The sequence below is a fragment of the Lolium perenne genome, chromosome 2 (assembly GCF_019359855.2).
Source record: "Lolium perenne isolate Kyuss_39 chromosome 2, Kyuss_2.0, whole genome shotgun sequence".
NCBI classification, from domain to species: domain Eukaryota; kingdom Viridiplantae; phylum Streptophyta; class Magnoliopsida; order Poales; family Poaceae; genus Lolium; species Lolium perenne.
In genome coordinates, this window is record NC_067245.2 from 11729058 (window position 1) to 11736249 (window position 7192).

At 45.8% G+C, this 7192-nt stretch overlaps 1 long non-coding RNA gene across 1 annotated transcript; it reads right to left on the bottom strand.

Moving 5' to 3' along the window:
- Positions 1–4507: 4507 nt before the first annotated feature.
- LOC139835955 (uncharacterized) lies at positions 4508–6798 on the bottom strand. The gene is made up of 3 exons (XR_011751361.1): positions 6676–6798; positions 5948–6033; positions 4508–4682 (listed from the first exon to the last, which is right to left on the bottom strand). It is a non-coding gene; the product is annotated as an uncharacterized lncRNA (long non-coding RNA).
- Between the last annotated feature and the right edge of the window lie 394 nt (positions 6799–7192).

The window sequence follows — 7192 nt, forward strand, 5'->3', positions numbered from 1 at the left end:
CTCATCGTTTCAAAGGGGGCAGGAGATCAAAAGAAAAAGGCAAATAGCCAGAAATTAGGGGTCAAAAATAACTCCAAGAAAGGAAACTTTTATTGTTCGTAGAGGATGACATGCGGGACCCATGAGCCAGCAGCTTACTCAACGTTTCAAAGGCGGCATGAGATCGAAAGAAAAAGGCAAGTGACAAAATATCAGGAGCCAAAGATAATCCAAGAAAAAAACTTTATTGTACGTAGAGGATGACATGCGGGTCCCAATTAGCAGCAGCGGTCTCAACGTTTCAAATGCAGCTTGAGATCAAAAGAAAAAGAAAGTTGATTATACATAGAGGATGACATGCGGGTCCCATGAGTCAGCAGCTTACTCAATGTTTCCAAGGCGGCAGGGGATCAAAAGAAAAAATCCAAGAAAAAACTTTTAGAGTACATAGAGGATGACATGCGGGTCCCATGAGCCAGCAGGTTCCTCAACGTTTTCAAAGGCGGCATGAGATCGAAAGAAAAAGGCAAGTGACCAAAAATCAGAGGGTGGAAAATAATCCAAGAAAAGAAACTTTTATTGTAAATACAGGATGACATGCGGGTCCCATTTTGCAGCAGCGGTCCCAACGTTTCAAATGCGACTTGAGATCAAAAGAAAAAGAAAGTATCCAGAAATTAGGGGGTCAAAAAAAATCCAGGAAAAGAAAGTTGATGGACATAGAGGATGACATGCGGGTCCCATGAGCCAGCAGGTTCCTCAACGTTTCAAACGTGGCATGAGATCGAAAGAAAAAGGCAAGTGACCAAATATCAGGATCCAAAAATAATTCAAGAAAAGAAACTTGATTGTACATAGAGGCTGACATGTGGGACCTATGAGCCAGCAGAGTCCTCAACGTTTCAAAGGCGGCAGGGGATCAAAAGAAAAAGGATATAGCCAAAAATCAGAGGGTGAAAAAAACCAAGAAAATGAACTTTTATAGTACATAGAGGATGACATGCGGGTCCCATGAGCATGCAGGTTCCTCGACGTTTCAAACGTGGCATGAGATCGAAAGAAAAAGGCAAGTGACCAAATATCAGGACCCAAAAATAATTCAAGAAAAGAAAGTTTTATAGTACAAAGAGGATGACATGCGGGTCCCATTTAGCAGCAGCGGTCTCACCGTTTGAGAGGTGGCAGGGGATCGAAAGAAAAAGGTAAGTGACCAAATATGAGGTGCCAAAAAAATCAAAGAAAAAAAGTTTTATAGTACATAGAGGATGACATGCGGGTCCCATTTAGCAGCAGCGGTATCACCGTTTGAGAGGCGGCAGGGGATCGAAAGAAAAAGGTAAGTGACCAAATATGAGGTGCCAAAAAAATCCAAGAAAAGAAAGTTTTATTGTTCGTAGAGGATGACATGCGGGACCCATGAGCCAGCAGCTTACTCAACGTTTCAAAGGCGGCATGAGATCGAAAGAAAAAGGCAAGTGACAAAATATCAGGAGCAAAAGATAATCCAAGAAAAAACTTTATAGTACATAGAGGATGACATGCGGGTCCCAATTAGCAGCGGCGGTCTCAGCGTTTCAAATGCGGCTTGAGATCAAAAGAAAAAGAAAGTTGATTGTACATAGAGGATGACATGCGGGTCCCATGAGTCAGCAGCTTACTCAACGTTTCCAAAGCGGCAGGGGATCAAAAGAAAAATCCAAGAAAAAACTTTAGAGTACATAGAGGATGACATGCGGGTCCCATGAGCCAGCAGGTTCCTCAACGTTTTCAAAGGCGGCATGAGATCGAAAGAAAAAGGCAAGTGACCAAAAATCAGAGGGTGGAAAATAATCCAAGAAAAGAAACTTTTATTGTAAATACAGGATGACATGCGGGTCCCATTTTGCAGCAGCGGTCCCAACGTTTCAAATGCGACTTGAGATCAAAAGAAAAAGAAAGTATCCAGAAATTAGGGGGTCAAAAAAAATCCAGGAAAAGAAAGTTGATGGACATAGAGGATGACATGCGGGTCCCATGAGCCAGCAGGTTCCTCAACGTTTCAAACGTGGCATGAGATCGAAAGAAAAAGGCAAGTGACCAAATATCAGGATCCAAAAATAATTCAAGAAAAGAAACTTGATTGTACATAGAGGCTGACATGTGGGACCTATGAGCCAGCAGAGTCCTCAACGTTTCAAAGGCGGCAGGGGATCAAAAGAAAAAGGATATAGCCAAAAATCAGAGGGTGAAAAAAAACCAAGAAAATGAACTTTTATAGTACATAGAGGATGACATGCGGGTCCCATGAGCGTGCAGGTTCCTCAACGTTTCAAACGTGGCATGAGATCGAAAGAGAAAGGCAAGTGACCAAATATCAGGACCCAAAAATAATTCAAGAAAAGAAAGTTTTATAGTACAAAGAGGATGACATGCGGGTCCCATTTAGCAGCAGCGGTCTCAACGTTTCCAAGGCGGCAAGGGATCAAAATAAAAAGGACGTAGCCAGAAATCAGGGGGTCAAAAAAAATCCAAGAATAGAAAGAATTTTGGTTAATAGAGGATGACATGCGGGACCCATGATCCTGCATCGTAAACGGCTCGATCGGAGAGCGTTGAATGAGATGGCGCGATCGAGAAAAAAAACAATGCCAGAGAGGCTGCCATCTGGGCCCTACATCCCTCGGCGGTGCGGATTTGCGTTGACTCGGCCAGCGAACCCGAGAATTCGAGAGGCACCACGTCCCGGGCCACCATACGCAACGTTTTGGCCGTTTTCGTTGGGCTAGGTGGCCTCAAAAACGAGAAAAAAACGTTTTGACATGCACAACGGACAGACCCAAAATCGTCGCCCATGGTACACCAGCAACCACGGCGCGACTTCAACTTTGTCGGCCATGGCAACTTTTCTTGTATTGCTTTATGGAGAGACACCTCTAGTGAACTGTGGACCCCGGTCCTTTCTTTTACACTGATAAAACATCTACTACAAACATCTATTCTGTTTCTTTACTGAAAGTAATGTTCTCTTTAGGATCCTTGTTAGTTCGCTCAAATTGTCCGTAACCGGGGACACGACTAAGTACTTAGTTTTAACACTATGCAGAGGTTGTACAAATTTACCCACATGACCCAGTCTGCTCTTCTTCCATGATGCATATTTGCTCAAATGGACATATGTTGACTAGGACAAGACTTTTCCGAAGTAATCCCCTAGACCATTCTCTACGAACCCGTACCAACTTACAATCTCCTACATCATCTGTCACGTAGGATCCAAATTCTCACAGCATACTCCATCAAGCCAGAGCCCATATTAGCATGTGGCTGTACGGTAGCTAATGAGTAAGGTTGTTTACAATCACTTTGTTCCTGGGTGGCCGTCCACAAGTGCGATACACACGACCGGCCATAGACATGACTCCGGTGTAACCACTCAACATAAACCGAGCAATACCAACTGTTATAAAAGCGACAAGCAAATAACGAAGAACGAAACAAGAACACACGCAGGGGACACAAGATTTAACGTGGAAAACCCCTTCCAACATAGAAGGGGAAAACCACGGGCGCCAGCCAGCAAAACTTCACTATATCGGGAGGTGTTTACAAACACCGTGGATTATCTTATAATCTGATAAACCCTAGCCGGTGGCTTACAAGATGTATATATAGGCGGTGCCAACGATCCGTACCGTATGGCGGGGGCTACCGCCCCCGCACCCCCCCGCAGGCGTCCCTGTAGGGCACGACGTATGGGCTAACTTCTGACTACGCTTCGGCCCAAGCCTCCCGCGATGGGCCTCGCTCTGCTCGTCAAAAGTTAGCCTCCCTTTAGTATATGAATTTGGATCACAATACAACAAACTCCACCTTGAGACAAATTCCATCTTGTAGCATGAACTTCGACAATCTCCTGAACATCAAAGGAAAAACACTTGATGGCGCCAACAGCCACTTGGGCTAAACAGTTATACCAACCAAGCTCGAGCAAAGCTCAAACTTGGAAACAGGAACTGGCTTTTTCATCATATCAGCAGGATTATCATGAGTACTTATCTTGCATACCTTCAGTTTACCTTGAGCAACAATGTCGCGAATATAATGGTACTTGATATCAATGTGCTTTGTCCTCTCATGGAACATTTGATCTTTAGTAAGGTATATTGCACTTTGACTGTCAGAAAACAAGTTAATGCAAGAATCATCTCCACAAAGCTCAGCATACAAACCTTTCAACCAAACAGACTCTTTGCCAGCTTCATTAATTGCTATATATTCTGCTTCGGTCGTAGATTGGGCAACAACAGATTGTAACGTTGCCTTCCAACTTACAGCACATCCACCAACAGTGATGTGACGCCCCGGAACCGGTACCATGAGGATTCCAGCGATCCCGCCGAAATCCGCACGATATCGATCCAGAGACGCCCTCCGACACGACGTGCGCGACGAATCACACACGTGATGCCAGAGGAATTAACACGAGCGGTAACATTACAACAGGATTACTATAGAGCCCACAAGATACATATATACAACAACGACTCCAACGAGTCAAGATACAAATATACAATACAAAGATCCAAATCATACAGAAGATCGTATACGTCCGAGTACGGACAAGATACAAATTGGACTAAGAGTCCTGAAGATAACCAGTGGCGTCCATAACCCTGCCCAGGCCAAGCCGGAAGGGTAACCTTGCTAACGTCGTCATCTCGTACCTGTCAAAGTCGGGCCATCGGTTGCCGACAAAAGGGGGAGGAGACAAAAAGAAAGGAAGGCGAGGGTAAGTACCATTGGCACGTACTTGCGAGACAAGACCAGCTATGCTCGCTGGTGGGCGGTATAAACTTCACCCGGCTATATGTGGAGTTTAGCGGCAGCAAAGCTACTATCCAATAGAGACTCGCTACAACATCCGTCTACTCAGAGAAGATAAGAGAGCGCACAAGGTAACAGATAAATACTACACAAACATAACCCAGCCGATTACACATATCCCCTCCAACAATTGCGAAGAGGCAATGTAAAAGGCACTCAACGGTGGACAAGTTTTATTAGGTATCGGTTGTAGTAATGCTATATTACTAATCAAGTTATTAGCAGATTATTATCAACAACATAAAGGTGTAAGTTGTTCTATGATCAAGCCATACAATTCCAAGTCGTCCATAACCGCGGACACGGCTTATCGATAAGATGTACACCCTGCAGGGGTTGCCCAAATGTAACCATACGCATGCTCGAACCCACTTGCTACAGGTGGAGTCTCACATCAAGACCGTTCCCAATGCAAGAGAAAGTTTAAGGGGAGCCACCCCGCTAAGCTACCCGTGACGAAGTTCGGCCGTACTCCGATACGGACCCAGAGGTTTGTGTCAACGGCTAAGCTAAGTGTGAACAACTCTGTCGTCGCTAATCGTTCCACGAGATGAGTACATAACAGAATATAAACACCCGAAGGCAACAGAAGTAAATCGTGCATCGTGCATATGAGCAAATAAAACCAAGGTTGTGGCTCCCAATAAACAGACTCGAGGAAAGGTAGTGGGTGATGGGGGTCCCACTCCCCCACGTACGGGTAGAGCGCTCAATCTCGGAACAGATAACAAGAACTCGGGTCCTAGGGGACATTAGCAAGTCAAAGTTCCGATGCTTTCGCAAAGGGGCTCACAGATGCCTCTGCTTACAATTTTAGTTGTTAACAATAAAGTAAAGCATGTGTATCTCCAACAACTGATATAGCATGTGATAACCTCCCAACAACCCAACATATCCCGATAACAGATCGAGATAAACAACAGAGCCTAAACACGCCTACGACTCGCAAGGCTCAAACATCAAGCAACGGCTATGGTTGAGGAATGATACATATAGGATTATTATGGTAAACAAGTGGAATAGGACACGTGACTCGATAAAGAATCGCAACATAGGGATAGCAATGCGAGAGAGAGAGTAAAATAGGTGAAGAGAGGGGGCTCGCCTGTGAAAAGCTGCAGAAGAACTTGTCGGAGAACTCGTCGTATCTCACATCACCACTTCGCGATCCTATCCGAGAAGAAGCAAATGCTGGAACACACAACGCATGCAAGTCTTACTACTACGGATAAAAAGTCGGCATGCTCAAGATGATATGCATGACATGGCAGATATGATGCGATGCACTTATCCAATTTAATCGGAGTCGGAACCCCGGACAAGCAAATTAGGTTGGAGTTGCATTTCTACCGGCAAATTTAAGTGTTGATTAGCACGGCATAACATGGCAGGGGTGCGCTACTTCAACATTAAACGGAGCGGGGAAAACCATAGTCGGTATCCGAAATACTCCGCATATATGTTAGGTGAACATGCATAACTATCACGTCTCGACACGATGCAAAATGCAAACAGATGTATGGATGGCATATTCATGTTCAGCACATTTTTCTGATTAATTTTCATATATAAAACATTTTTATTGAAGTTACCAATTAAAAGTTATTAATTATTAAGTTTTATTATTAATTAAAATAGAAAACAGATTTATTTAGTTGGGGTAAGGACCCGAAAACAATTTCTATACGGGGAAGGACCCCGGGTTTATTTTATAAAGATTCAGGGGGTTATCATGTAAACGCGCACATCCAGGGACCACGGGTTGATGCTGAAAAGATGCAGGGACCAAAGCGTAAAAGGTGTAGATCTGGATCTGGGGAAAAGATTTCTCACCGGGGGCTGAGCTAGCCGGAGAGGCTGACGGATGGGGCCCAGGAGACGACGTGGCGGCCACGCTGGCAGACCAAGCGTGCACGCGCAAGAGATGTTCGACGCGGGGACGATGCCGCTCGCGTTCTGCACAAAGGCGATCACCGCGGGCGGCGTCGACGCGCGGGTGCCTCGATGGGTTCCAGGTAGCGAGGAGGAGGCTACGGGTGCGCCTCGGTAGCGCGGACCCGATGGGGGCGACGCCGCCGGCTGGAGGTCGCCGGAGAGGTGCCGGCGGCGAGGATCTGCGGAGGAAGCACCGGCATCAACATGAGGAAGAAGAAGGAGGAAGCAAGGGGAAGAACGGAGGTGTCCAGGGGGTCGAGGAGATTACCCAGAGCACGGTGGTGTGGTCGAGGTCGCCGGAGGTTGACCACGGCGGTCGGATTCGTCCACGAACTTCGGCGGCCGGAGCGAGGGATTCGACGATTTGTGCTCGAATTGAGCGGCCTGGTGTCGATTACTTGCAGCAGGAGGTAGA